General features: G+C 43.8%; 1 pseudogene; it reads left to right on the forward strand.

Moving 5' to 3' along the window:
• Positions 1 to 12678: 12678 nt before the first annotated feature.
• On the forward strand, positions 12679 to 12967 carry LOC112828445 (cytochrome c oxidase subunit NDUFA4 pseudogene; annotated as a pseudogene).
• The last annotated feature ends 2441 nt before the right edge of the window (positions 12968 to 15408 follow it).

Consider the following 15408-nt stretch of genomic DNA (forward strand, 5'->3'; position numbering starts at 1 on the left):
TCCGTTGTTCCTCATGAAGTTTTAAATCTGTGTAGATCTTAACCTGTCATCCTTATTGCTGAAAATGTTAGAATTCAAGCAAGGAAGAAATTAGGTCTCCTCCACAGTTTAGTAAGGATAAGATTCTATTTTATTATTTTTTTTACTATTGTATCTTGAATCCACCTAGATTTATGATGCTCTTTGGTATAAATTAGGGGGTCTCGATTTTTCTCCACGTAGCTTCTAGTGATCACAACAAAACATAAAATTATGTGTTTCCCCGTGGTCCCTTATACTTCACTTGTCACATATTTTTAAAATGTTTCCTCTTTAGAGTCTCCTTCTGGAATTTCTGTTATCTCACAGTGACCTATATTCTGTTTTTAAGCCAATGCTATAGCATTTTAATAATTGCCGTTGTGAAACAAAATGCCTGGAAAGGCAAGTTTCTAGCAACCGATCCAGTACCTGGCGTACCCTAGAGGCTCTATAATGTTCACAGAAGGAATAAACAAAGCTTTCCAAATTGTTTTTATTCTTATATATCACGATTTGCAAAAACTTCTACTTAATTCTATGGAGTATTTTTGCTGTTTATTTAATAGGATCAGATCTGTAAGATAACTTGGAGAATCCTGAACAACACAGACTTGTCCTTCAAAGGAAGGTTTGCCTTCTCTCTTATTGGAATATAGGAGTGTAGATACGTGACATGGTAAGAATCTCACACGCTTCCCCTAATCTCTTCTGCTATTATTGTTTGGGTTGCAAGATCCTAGCTACTTTAAATTCTATTTCTCCTCTTTCTATTTCCTTGATATATACTTTCTTTGTCTTTAAAGCTTTGTTGTGGCATTTTCTGATCATGTTTCTCTGGTGATTAATTCTGAAAGGGACTCTATAGATTAAATTCTATATTAAAAATCTCTGGGAAACATTCTCCTATTAGGTCCTTATTTGCTATTTCCATAGTTGTTAAGCTTTCCTGCTATTTGCCAAAGACTGAATCTTCCTATTTTGTCATTTATATAATCTTGCTGTGTTCTTAATTCTACAGCTCATCTTACGCCTCACTCATTTGTTGTTGCAGTTGATTCTCGTCTTTTTTTTCATTTCTAACAATATTTCATGTTTGACAGGATATGTATTAAGCAACAATAGTTTTGATCTATTTGTGCTTATTTTTGTTATTATTATTACTGTTAAGCTTTAAATTTTCTTTCATTATTTTTCCAGGCATATTTTCTCCACTGCCTGAACCGGGGCTTGGGTGTACATTTGTATCACTTCTGTCACTATTCATGTTTTTCCTGGGCTTTTACAGCTCTCTTTATTCTTTTCTGCTGCAAAACGTGTATTAGTAAGTTTGGGGTACTTTAGGAGGGAGGGAGGGAGGGCACAGGGTACTTTGACCAATGTTGAAATGTGTGATTGCCTGGCTGAGGAAAGGTCCAAAAAAAATCAAAGTTATATGAACTGAGGGTTCTGGGGGGGGTTGGGGGGATTGGTTAGCCTGGTGATGGGTATTAAAGAAGGCACGTTCTGCATGGAGCACTGGGTGTTATATGCAAACAATGAATCATGGAACACTACATCAAAAGCTAATAATGTAATGTATGGTGATTAACATAACGTAATAAAAAAAAAGGGCAAAATCAAAGTTATTGGTGATCCAAGGGGGAGGCGGGTTAATTGACCTCGAGATGCATGAGAAAGAGGAAACGAGAAGAAGCTTCCAACAATAAGTGGCTGGGGCAAAGGCGAGAGCGGGAGCATCTCTGGGCTTGGGGGCGGGGGGGGGGGGCAGAGAAGAGCAGATTCACACACCCTGTGTCTGTAGTTGAAGAAATCTCAGGCTTCAAGTAGGCCTGCCAGGGAAACAAGAAGATAATTGCCTTCACAGAAACAGGCAGAAATTGGAGAAGTTTCTGGAGGACTGATGAGCCAAATTTATGGTGCTACGTAAACATGAAAGCTTAACGGGAAGAGTTTAACAAGAGGTCACAGGAGCACCCAACTTTACGGCCAATTAAAAGTCAAAAACGGAGCCTCACTGCTGCTTGTAGCTGAGCCGATAAATCAGATGATTAGGTTGGCTGCAGAGCATTAGGAAACAGGGTAGTGTTTCAGCGCTAAGATTTCACGCAGGCCCACCCCTCATCCGCACACAGAAGGGAATGAGCAAGTGGTTCACAGGAACAAACAAGGTCCCAGTGGGTCAAGAGAGCAGGTGATGGGAGACACTAGGTGTGGAATCTAGAAATCCAGTGTTTGGAAAGGGAGATAGTATCCATGCGTTTCCTGCACTCCCCAGCTGCAAAGGGTCCTCACCTACTGCTCGAAGTGGCTCAGTCCGCCACTCACAGGTGTGAGGAGTATAACTCACCCACTGTCCTCAACCCCAGGTGTTTGATGCTTGACAACGTCTGAGCTCGCGTGCCTCACCCAGGTAGATTTTGCTTCTGGGATGAGAACTCCCTATCCATCAGGAGCTTTCCAATCTGCTGTGTGTGGTGTTGTGTTGTGGTTTTTTACTGACCTCCCAGACTGGGACTAACAACACAGAGCCGACCGTATTGGAGACTAATTTGGATGTGACTTGGGGAAGAAGCCCTCCAAGGATGAAATGGGCAGCCGTGGGGGATAGTGAGCTCCCTGCATCCAGGTGCTGGATTCATCTTTGGTGGGAAGACTACAGATGGATTGCTAAGTATGTAAACTGCTGGGCATGACCGCCTTCAAGACCATCTTCCAAACCTGAGGTCTTGCGAGATTAGGTGACATGAGGCAACTTTCAGGTGTCCATCTGGAGGGGGCAGTACCTACTCGCAAGTGGTGAACGGGAGACTTAGGAGACAGTATACTGGAGTCACACCTTGGTCCTGCCAAGTCCTACAGGCTGCCTGACCTTTACCTTTCTCCAGGCAGTGAGATCATGATTTAAACCCATTTTAGCCCCAATCCCTAAGTCCTCCTACCTGTATCTCCGAAATTCCTCTTCCCTCCAGACCTACTGCCTCAGCCTCTGTGGGACCCGAGTCCTATCTCAGCCAGACACTTACAAATTTTCTAATGAGGTCCTTGGTGTCCTTCAGTGTCCCGCCCCCAATCCGTCTTCCCCTCAGCCTGCAGAGTGATCTTTCTAAAATGCAAATTGGATCACATCACCCCCCTGCTTCAGATTGCTCATGTCTGAGCACCTTTGTGATAAAGATCAGCTTCCTTAGTATGGCCCACCAGCCCCCCCAGTTTTCCCCTGTGGGCTCAGTGAGAGCAGGGACCATGCACAGCATCCCCAGGACCTAGCACCATGACTAGTCCGTGAAAGAGCTCCCTGAATATTAGCTGAGTGACTGAATAAACCCATTTCCTGCCAGCCCTGGTATTACCCCCTGTGTCAGCCCCACTCACAACAGTCTCTCTAAAGCACAACGCCTGGTACAGCTCTGCATTCTGGAGTGTTCTCCGGAGCTTCCCCCGCAGCCCCCGACTGGCGCCCTCCCTGACATGCCCCCAACACCCTACCCTGCCTTTTCTAGTGGTTTTGAAACATGGAGGTTGTATACTGTTCAGAACCCAGCAAGGCTCTGAAGAGCACAGCCACCTTTGCTAGCATGTGCCAAAAAGGCCTCAGGATGCCACGCAGGGACAAAGGTCATGGCCCTGATGGCAAGCAATTAATGGCCTCTCCCTGCCCCTGGGGCCCCAGGGCTCTGAGAAGCAGCGAGAACCACGGCTTTTCTTAGCAGGGAGGGAAACAGCCTACCCCAGTCCCCTTCCCCTCCTCCCATGTCCACCTAAAGAAGAGAAAAGAAAATGCAAAAGGACGAAAGGGGGAACGAGGGGGAGACTTGCAGGCCGAGGTCAGTGCGGAGGGGTTGGCTCTGCTCTTAATGAGGGAGGAAAGCCCACCAGGTAGGCCGGTGCAAGAGGAAGGCAGCAAGCAGCCGGTAATTTATAGGCAAGCAGGAAAACTGCTGAATTTGACACTGGTAAAGGGAAGATGTCAGCTCAACATCTGCTCCCGACACCTCAGCAACTAATTATTTCTCTGTGCACTGCAGTTGGCGGGTAGAACAACCCAGGGGCAGGCTCCGGCCTGTCAATAAGCCTGGGTTTGACGGGCAAAATAAATCAGTAAACAAATAAACACAACCTAAAGCCAGCCGAAACAATGATCCCTGAGCAGCCTTCCTTACCCCCGTGGGACCAGCTGACCTCTGTGCTGAACCCCCGCCCCCCCCAGAGTATCCGTGGTGATCTCTCTCCTTGGTGGTCTCAAGGAGCACTAGTCCCCGTTTCTGGGCCTCTTGTGCCAGAGCTGATGAAAATTTCATACTCTGTCAGCTCCCATCTTTCTTGTTAGCACAGTCTGTGAGGACCGGAAGAACCTCACATGTTTTCACAGAGCCTTTTTCTACTTGGGGTCTCCTATTGGACCAGATGGCCAAGAAAGTTGCTAAATTTCTCTGGGAAGCTCTCTCTGCCTCCTTTCTCCTGTTTCATGGCCCAGTCACTACCTCCCTGCACACGTCCTTACCTCCCCGGGGTCTCCAGCAAGGGGAAACATCTGGCCGACGTATCAGTTTAGCCTGCGATTGCTGGTTTGCACGTCATCTTTGTCCAAAGAGCCAAGGATTGTTTCCATAACCCTGGAGCCTAGTGCGTACAAAGAGGCCCAGCAGAAGTTTGGGGAGCGGGGAGAGAAGGAGGAATGATGTGACAGAAATAAATGAATGTTAAAACAATATGTTAGCCTTCCAGGACTTCAAGAAAAACAGAATGCTTCATTCAAAAATGCTAACTGGGGTAGGGAAATGAAGCCCACGTCTGCATCCCTGAAACTTTCCAATGCCAAGAGAGAAGTCACAACCCCGGAAAGATGGCAAGGGGGATACAGGGCCCCACAGTCTGAGAATGAACAAGTGGAAATAAGCACAGTTGTGCAGGTCATTGTGGAGTGCTCTGGTTGGGAGCAGGGGGCGGCTGGCTGGGGAGGGGAGGGGAGGGGACAGAGCAATAAAGGTAAACAGGTACAAAGGGCTATGGCTCTAGACTCCAGAGTCAGCCATTGCTGTGTCCCTGGCTAAGCACCATCTATTCTCTGAGACTCCGTTTCCTTTTCTGTAGAATGGGGATATGAGAACTTCCCTCAGAAGGTGAATATCAATAGGACAACGGAGCTTCCCCAACTCTGCATTTAGAAGATTTTCAAAGATGCACATCTTATTTGGTTGCTTCTGCTGAAAATCCTTCCATGACTCCCCACCATCACCACAGCACTGAGAAAAACAGCCAGTGTCCTCCACGAGGCTCACAAAACCCCCCATGACCTGTCCTGCCCATCTTTCCAACTTCACCTCACTCCTCATTTTTGCCTGGGCACACTAATCTCCTTTCAGAGTCTCAAACTTGACTTGCTTCCCAACAGAGCCTGTTCATTTATGTGCTGGAACATTCTGCCCTTCCATCTTCACCTGGTTACTTCTACTCAGCTTTCAGATCTTCATGCAAATGTTACTTTCTCTGGAAAGTCTGTCCTGACTTCCCTGACCAGGTCGAATCCTCTTATGATAAAGGAAATTCCAAAACGCACACCATCTCACCTCCTCCACTGCCAACAACCTGGCCCAAGCGCCTGCAGCAGCCTCCCGTTGACCTCGTTCCCGCCGCTCCTGCCTCAGGAGCTTTGCATGCAGTGGTCTCTTGGCCTGGAATGATCTTCCCCCAGATCTCTGCGGGATCCTCCTCCAGTTCTCCTGGTTCCTTGCTCAAGACTCATCCCTCCAGAGGGACCCTCCTGGGCCATCTTAACCTAAAGTGGCCACCCAGTCAAATTCTGACCAATCCTCCTGCCTCATTTTTATTATAGCACATATAAACAGCTGAACTAAAATTGTATGTTTATTTTGAAGTTGTGTTTATTTGTGTTTTGTGTGCTGTGCTAGGACATAAGCTTCATGAGGGCAGGACTTCACTCTGCTCACTGCTATGTCCTCCGCTCCGAGAACAATGCCTGACCCACCAAACGGATCTTCAGAATACAGTGAACTCAGGGTGCCTGGCTGGCTCAGTCGGAACAGCATGTGACTCTTGATCTCAGGGTCGTGAGTTCAAGCCCCACATTGGGTACAGAGATTGCCTACAAATAAAATCTTAGAAAAATAAAACAAAAAGAATACAGTGAACTCCTTTTGGTAGTAATATCATAATGGCTTTTGACTGATTACTATCCGCCTGTCCCACTGAACTACAAGCTGTCAGAGGGGGGACCATATTAGTGTGTACTCATCATTGCATCCCAGGGCTCCATATGCCTGACGCATAGTAGACACTCAATAAACACTTACTGAATAAATGTATGTGCAAGACAATAGCTGCATGGAAGTGGAAAATTATCAAGTAAACACAAACACAAGTTTCCATTACGAAAGCGATGAGAGGGTTCAGTCGCATCTCCCGATCATGCTTGCTAACACCAAGAAGCAGTGGTGTGGATAATTTAATCTGCACTCTGCTGGCTCAATTCTCTCTATCGCTTTTCTCAAGGTTTTTTGGAGGGAGGGGCAGGCTCAGGGGAGCACATCCTCCCGCCTCTCCAATTTCTCCTGTCCTTTCCGCTCAGGCATAGCACACAGACTCAGCGGTTCGGTCTCCCAACTTGCTTCCAGTGCCGGCCATTAACCATTTCCCCCCATTCAGTGCTCAGAGTCACTCACATAAATCCTGTCCTTTCCTGCATGGGCAGCCCAGTGCAGTTCCCCTCCTACTCACAGGCAGCCTGCAAGCTCAGCCCAACCGGTGGCAAACACTCCTCCCGTCTCGCGCCCCGCAAATGACATGGAAGAGGCTGAGAGACGCCAGGAAAGAGCTGTGAGAGCGTACAGGTTGATGGTGTGTGATGCCGTAAACTTCATTGCCACATATTTGAGAAGACAAAAATAAGTTACTGGCGTCTCTGCCACTTGGAGGAAACACAGCCTTTCCCGACTCGGGGACATAAAACTTTATAGCACCCAGCTCTCTCAGAGCATTGTAACTCACCTTCCAAAGGAATTCATCAAAACCCAGACACAGTTTATGTCATCACGGTGTTTAAGGTGGTGATTCAAATTACTATAAGCCCTCCAGAATTAGTCCAGGGCTCAAAGAAGTCAGAGTATAGACATCGAAACAGACGAATGAAAACATCAATAGCCATAGTTCTGAACTCTTTTTCTGTTCTGCTGCGACCTTGGTCAGTATCTTTTGCTCCATCCAAGGTCTGTCTCTAGGAAAGTACAGGAAAAACCAGTGGGAAACATCGCAAGGGAGTCCTTTTCGAACAAGATTGCTGTGGTGTTTTTCCAACTTTGCATTTTAAGGTTTTAAAATGGGACCATTATTCTTTGACCTCATTTCCAACATTTCCCAGTGCTATCTAAGCAGCACTGACCCGTGGCTTTGGGAAAAGAGTGTGCGGATGGAAGACTTACTTATTAATCATGTGACATAGGGCAAGACATTGACTTATACCGAGCCTCAACTTCCTCCTCTTTAAAATCAGGATGATCAATTCTGCCTCATAAAACTGTACTGAGAATTAAGTGAGATCATCTTGAGAGCTTATAATAAATGCTCAGCAAACATCAGCTTCCTTTTCTGGAACGCCATCTCTGTTCACGGCTTCCCTCAGTTAGCAGTCTTCGTGTCACGTTGGTACTGACTGTTGTTGCTTCTGCTTTGAAATTCTTTTTCTTGTGCTTCTTCCTGCATCTGTTCTGACTTCAAACTCGAATACAAACTCTTTGGGGACAGGAACTGTTTTTTTTCTTTCTTTGGTAAATCATGATTTCACGACATCTAACTATTTTGACCTGTGTACAAGACACATCAAGGTTTTGTTGACATGGTGGATGGTGGCATCAGAGAAAATCCTGGGAGAGCTGAGGGAGGGCTAGGCCTCCAGCACTGGTCTTTCACACTTTGCAAGCAGGAGGGAAGCTCCTGCCCCAGAAGAGGAAATTCTCATCTCTCAGCTGGCATGATTTTTTTTTCCTGTGGTCCTAAAAAGGCAGCTGTTTTGTTTTGCTTTAGTTGGTAACCTAAATATTATATGGAGTGCTAACCCAAATCCCCATAATAAGATCTGGATAGGGATACGGAAGGTCAGGTGTAAGGTTGCCAGATTTAGCAAATAAAAATGTGGAATATTCATTGAGATTTGGATTTCAGCTAAACAACAAATAATTTTATAGTATAAGCACATCTCATTCAATATTGAGACACGCACTAAGAAAAGTTATTTGGTGGTTAGCTGAAATCCAATTTTAACGGAGCATCCTCTATTTTATCTGGCAATTCTGGTCATGTAAAGGCAAGCACAAAACAGCTAGATAGAGAGGGGTAAGGATAAGGAAGACGGAGAGAGAAAAAAGCAAAAAACCAAAAACTTTCTGCTCAAAATGAGCCTTCAAACCAAAATCCCAAAATATGTAAAGAAATTAAATTAATACAGACAGCCAGTGAAGCATTTGTAACACAAATTCACTGCAGATGAAATTCTTTTTTCCAACAAAGAGCATTGAAACTAATCTATTTATTTGGGGGGAAGTGTAATATTAGTGATTTTGTTTCTTCCCAAACACATTGAGCATGCTAAAGATTAAAATAATTCATTGGGTCTTTTTTTCCTTTTGGAAAATAATGTATATGGAGTAAAGATTTTAAAAATCCAAGCCAAAATATAATAAATAAATAAGAAATATAAATAAATTATATCAAGTTGTACCATGTAGAGATAGATAACCACTGCTCTCTTTTTGGTGCCTTTTAACTTAAGATATGAAGGACAGAAGGAAAAAAAGTCAGTCTTGTCAAGCACTGAGCAAAGAGAAACACAGAAAGCAGTATGTTCAAAGGTCCTGTGGTAGGAAAGGTCTTACTGTGTTTAAGGAACTAAGTATGGACCAGAATGGCTGGAGTGAAGAAGCTATCAGTGAGATATGAGGTTGTGCAGTTGCCAGTGGCCAACCAGTTCATGCAAACCTTGCTTAGCTTTATAATTTTATTCTATGTGCAGTAAAGAGCTGTAAATGTTTTCTTTTATTTTTTTAAAGATATTATTTTTTTATTTGACTGAGAGAGAGAGCCAGAGAGCACAAGCTGAGGGAATGGCAGAGGGAGCAGGATAAGTAGGCTCCCCCTGAGCAGGGAGCCCAATGCAGCGCTGGATCCCAGGACCCTGGGATCATGACCTGAGCCAAAGGCAGATGCTTAACCATGAACCACCCAGGCACCCAGTTGTAAATGGTTTTAAGCAGAAGTGGATGTATATATTTAGCAACCATCCTTCTATTTGCATTTTTCCAATAGTATTTTAATAATTAGCTATGGCTTTTCTTTTTTTTGTAGAACATTTTTAAAAATTGAGATGTAATTGACATATAACATTATATTAGTTTCAGGTGTATAGTATAATGATTTGCTATGTGTATACATTGTGAAATGATCACCACAGTAAGTCAAGTTAACATCCATCACTACACATAGTAATAGATTTTTTTATTTGTGATGAGAACTTTTTAGATAAGGTTAATTTTACACAACAGTTGGACAAAGATTTTTCAGTATTGTATCTTTAGTATCTCCTTAGAGAAAATTAAACCATAACTTCCAAAGTGAAAAGAATAAGAAATGATTAAACTAAGCAGCAAAAAAAAGATAGTAAAATAAGAAAAAGAATCCACTAAAATTCTGAGAAATTATTTTTTTAAGATTTTATATGTTTATTTGTCAGAGAGAGAGAGCATAAGCAGAGGGAGGAGCAGGCTCCCCACCAAACAAGGAGCCCGATGTGGGACTTGATCCCAGGACCTTGGGATCACAACCTGAGCTGAAGGCAGATGCTCAACCAACTGAGTTACCCAGGTGTCCTGAAATCTGAGAAATTAAAGAAAAATGTCCCTGAAATTTTACAAGCTCAATCCTTGGTAAAAACTCAGACAGGACTCTGTTAAAGAAAGTTTTTATAATCTGAAAGATGGAACCAAGGAATTCACTCAGAAACACAGACATACACAGTTTATGTACTGCAGTTAAGAGACAAGAAGTAATGATTAAGAGAGAGGCTTTTACATTCATCTAATTCCAGAAAAAGAGAAAATGAAAAGAATGGCAGAGAATCAGTATTTGAAGAGATAATTGCTGAACTCTTTCCAAATTTGGATGAAGACGTGAGTCATTAAATGGAAAATGCATTCAAGGCATCTAGTAAGATAAATAAAAGCAAATCCAGTCACAGACACATTAAAGTATAACAAAGATCAAGGGGAAATCTTTAAAATTATCAGAAAAGAAGATAGAATGACTAGCCTAATAGCAGACCTGTCATCCACAAAAGCAGATGTCAAGGACAGTAAAATATCACCCTCAAAAGGCAAAAGGAAAATAAATATAAACCTAGGACTGAATTTTGCTGTTAGCATCAAAGACCTAAGAACAGAGACTTAAATCAAATAATGAGTTCATTGTCGGGGGTGGCAGGGTGGTTCAGTCGGTTAAGCGTAGGACTCTTGATTTCGGCTCAGGTCATGATCTCAGCATCGTGAGATGGAGCCTGGTGTCAGGCTCCACGCTCAGCAGGGAGGTTGCTTGTCCCTCTCCCTCTGCTCCTCCCCTTGTTCTCTCTCTCTCTCTCTCTCTCTCTCTCAAATAAATAAATAAATAAAATCTTTAAAAAAAAGAGAGAGAGAGAGTTCATTGTCTCAAATCAAAGAAGCGTGGAAGGGGAGAGGCCATCACAAAACCTGGAGTCCCACTCCCCTTGTTTCTGCTCTGCTTTCCTTAGCTTGTGGCTTCTCTCTTCATTGTCCTATAGAGGCTCCTATGTCCCACCAAAGGACAAGGGTAAAAGTGTGTCCCTCTAAGCTAAATTGGCCCCCTTTAGGAAGATTTCCCCCACTCAGTGTTTCCTGCTTACATCTCATTGGCCACTCATGACTATGAGAGTCTGGAAAATGTAGTCTTTCTGCTGAGCACACAGCTGCCCCAAATAAAATTAGTGTTCCAATTCCAGTTCTAAGGAAGAAGGAAGACAAGAATGTGGGATGGCCAGCTAGTGGTCACTGCTACAGCTATTATTTAAGAGTGTAAGCAAAAGAAAGACATTTCTAGCCATAAAGAATACCAAAAGAATTTTACAGCCTCTCACTAAAAGCAGTATCAAGGACGTACTTCATTTAGAAATAAAGTGAATCCAGAGGGAAGGTACAGATCACAAGGAGCAATGGGGACCACTGCAATTTATAACATGCCAGGAAGTGCCATTGCAGTTTACCGTAAAAAATAAATATTATTTTTTGTTTTTAAAAAGGTAAAACTAGGGCACCTGGGTGGCTCAGTTGGTTAAGCGACTGCCTTCGGCTCAGGTCATGATCCTGGAGTCCCGGGATCGAGTCCCGCATCGGGCTCCCTGCTCTGCGGGGAGCCTGCTTCTCCCTCTGACCCTCCCCCCTCTCATGTGCTCTCTCTCTCTCTCATTCTCGCTCTCTGATATAAATAAAAATCTTTAAAATAAAATAAAATAAAAAGGTACAACTAAAACTGCAAATAAAAATTACAAGATGGTGGAACTATTTCAACGTAGCAAAATGTTAAGATTTTATAATGCTGGTGGTGAGTATATAAATTATATATTCTATATTTGTCTGTAAGTTTGGAACAATTGATAATTTGAAAAATTAAGAAAGGTGATACTTAGAAGTTTAAAACATCTATTTATCAAAAGACATCATATCACAAATTTAAAAAGCAAGAGAGAAGGACCAGAGGGGAAATGTTTGCAATATATTCAATGGGGAAAAAAATCAATATCTATTCTATGGAAAGCTACCATACATCAACAGAGAAAAGACAAAACCCAATGGAAGGAGAGGGAAAGGATATGAATGAGATTTTGTAAAAGAAGAAATACAAATGGCTAATAAATATTTTTAGAAGATGCTCATCCTATAATCAGGGAAATTCAATAGAAAACAACAATAGGGTGTTTGTTCTTAACCCACCAGAGAAATAAATATTTAGCAACTTGAAAATACCCAGTCTTGGCAAGAGAGGAGAGAAGGGCTACTCCTGGACCCTGTCAGTGGACATGTCATTTTTTAAAAAGATTTATTTATTTATTTATTTGAGAGCGAGAGAGCACAGCAGGGAGGGGCAGAGGGAGAGGGAAAGAATCCCAGGCAGACTCCACAATGAGCGCAGAGCCCCACACAGACCTCAATCTCACAACCCTGAGATCAGGACCTGAGCCGAAACCAAGAGTCGGATGCTCAACTGACTGCACAACCCAGGAGCCTCAGTGGTTATATCATTTGGCAAAACTTGTTTGGATTGCAATTTGGTAGTACTGAAAATGTTAGAATAGCTATACTATTAGACACATAGTTACACTTTTAGAAATCTACAAAAACCATTAAGCATGTGTACTAAAACAGACACATAAGAGTGATCATTGCAACACTTACTACAGTCATCAAAAACTGGGACTAACCTAAATGTCCAACAGTTGGAGAGCAGCGGATAAGCAAATAATGATACACTTATACTAGGGAATGTCATGGAGCCATTTTTAAAAAGGAGCAGACCGATTACTTAGTGCCGGGCCTTCCAAGTTTGGTTTTCTCTTCTCCTGGACAGGAGGCCTCTGCCGCAACCATGTTACGCCAGATCATTGGTCAGGCCAAGAAGTATCCGAGCTTGATCCCCCTCTTTGTATTTATTGGGGCGGAAGGTACTGGAGCAGCTCTGTATGTCTTGCTCCTGGCACTGTTCAATCCAAATGTCAGTTGGGATAGGAAGAATAACCCAGAACCCTGGAACAAACTGGGTCCTAATGATCAATACAAGTTCTACTCAGTGAATGTAGATTTCAGCCAACTGAAGAAAGAAGGTCCAGACTTCTAAATGAAATGTTTCATTATAAAGCTGCTTAGAATGAAGGTCTTCCAGAAGCCATCCACACAATCTTCCACTTATCCAGGAAATATTTCCCCTCTAAATGCACAAAATCATGTTGGTGTATTGTGTTGGGGTTTATGCTGAATAATAAATATCTGAAACTTGAAAAAAAAAAAGGAGCAGACCTCTAGAGCGGGACATACTGTGAAGCTCGGCAGGCCAGCAAATGAATACCGCAAGAGCACACACACGCATGCTGCTTCAAAATCGCCCATGAGTATGCTCTGTGCTTGGAACAGAGACTAGAAGGACACATACTAAAACAATAATAGTGGGGAATGCCAAGAAAGAGCATGAGATAACCACAGTATATTCTTCTGTACTGTGTGAATCATTTAGAAGATATAATATTTAAAAGGCAAGAAAGACAGATAGTAAATGTTCTGGAAGGAGTTCAGGAAACATTGCTAGGCTTCATTTTCCTCATCTCTAAAGTGAGCATAACTACACCTAACCTTGTTCTGATCTGACCTGGAGGTGGGTGGTAAGATTCCAGTGAATACATTAAAGGAGCAATGAACACATATTTGGGGGAAAAGAGAGAGAAGGAGAGAGACGATATTCAAAATAATGGATTATCATGGAATAAGTGGGGCCAGGCATTTTCCATACATTCCTCGTGTGAAACAGATGTTAATGTCCTAATTATCTTACCTGGGACATTTAGTGGTAAAACCAGCCTAGTGAGTGGCAGAGCTGGGGACTGAACCAAAGGGGCTCTGTCTCCATGCTTTCCCAGAAACCCCAGCGTTCAGCATCTGTTGAGAAGACGTAGCTGCAATGAGTTCCTCTTAGTCTCCACCACTCTCCAGCTCGGGGACCTTGGGCAGGTCACTAAACTGCTCTGTGTCTCCGTGTTCTCTTTTTGTAAAATGGATATAATCATAGCACCTACTACAGAGAGTTATCATAAAAATCAAATGAGTTAATACATGTGAAACACAGCAGCACCCAGCACAGTGGCTGGTGTGGGTGTGCTGGCTCTCACTATTATTTGCTTCATTCATCTGGTTGGTCAGTGGGAGAGAGAAGCATTTTCCCAGGCTCCACTGCTGTGGGGTTGAGTAAGGAGGGAAAAACTTAATATGAATCTCTTTTCCCCCTTCAGAATACGTTGTACACAAACAAAACTCTTTAATATCTTCTTGGTCCCCAATTCTTGAGGACATCTCCGCCACTCCCTGTCTGCTCCCATGGCAAGTAAAACCCACGCCAGCCCCAGAAATGGGAGCTGCCCATTCACGTGGTGCCCACAGCCAGCTCCACTCCAAGCCTCTGTCCGGTCCAACTTAGCACTCATGAATCCATCCTGCCAAACTAAAGACCAACATTCAGGGTTTCTGGAGCCAGCAGATGGATCAGCAGATGGCAAAAGCCAAATGTCCATGTCAAGGTTTCCCTTTGAGGGGCATTGTGGAATTGGTATTTCCTTCTTAAATTGTGCATCTCCCCAGGACATGGAATATCTGCTCCTCTGTCTGCCACAGCACACCAGGGGCCTGACTGAGCCCAGCTCCTCCTCCTGGGACAGGCCACCTCATCTCCTGGCCAGCTTCTCACAGACCTCCCAGAAGTTCATGCACCCCTGTCCACTCCTTCTCCATTCAGTGGGGAAAGAGGTTGATGGAGGGCTAGAAGACATGTTCTCTGTGCCGGCCATGCTGGGGAGCAAGGCTGTGAACTCCGAGAGCTCCAGGGACGGAATGGCTCAGTCTCTTCTCAGGGACGTGAGGAAGCAGGGACTGCCCCTGTCCTGGCTTCACTCGCTTTGTGCTTCAGGGCTCGGGGCTGCCAAACAGTATCCTCCCACTGGTAGGTAAAATGGCTTAGGGAAGTATGGAACAGCAGTGAGCCAAGGATAAAGAGGCTAGAGAAATAAAAAAGAAAGCCAGAGAGATAAAAAGAGCCCTCGGGAAATGGCAGCTCCAGAAGGCAGCAAGATGCTTTCATCTTCCAGCAAAAGAACAGCATCTGATTCTTGGTGTTTGCAGATCTTTGCAAACTGAAGAACATTTTGGGAATGTGAGAAGGCAGTGCTCTCTCTTTCAGGAGTGTAACTGTAGCCCCCTTTGACCTAAAGGGGTGGCTTTGGGCAAGTTGCTTAATCTTGCTTAGCTGCAGTTTCCCCTTTGAAAGACAGGATAATCATCTGTACCATATAAGGCAGATTTGGACTTAAACAACATAGAGGTTTATTATCCTGTCATGTGTAGGTCATTCCAAGATGCCATGGCAGTTCCATAGTCATGGGAGGCTCCAGGCTCTATCTTATTATTTTGCCATCCCGGGCATGTGGCTTCCAACTTCAAGTTCACCCCATGGTCCAAGTTGGCTGGCAGAATGCCAACTGTGGTGTCTGGCTCCTAGGTAGAAATTAGAAGGAAGAAGGGATGGGCAAAAGGGCATGCTCCCAGCTGAGTCAGCCCC

This window comes from Callorhinus ursinus, unplaced genomic scaffold, assembly GCF_003265705.2.
Source record: "Callorhinus ursinus isolate GAN/ISIS: 27379988/994484 unplaced genomic scaffold, GSC_fseal_2.0 scaffold13, whole genome shotgun sequence".
Taxonomy (NCBI): Eukaryota; Metazoa; Chordata; class Mammalia; order Carnivora; family Otariidae; genus Callorhinus; species Callorhinus ursinus.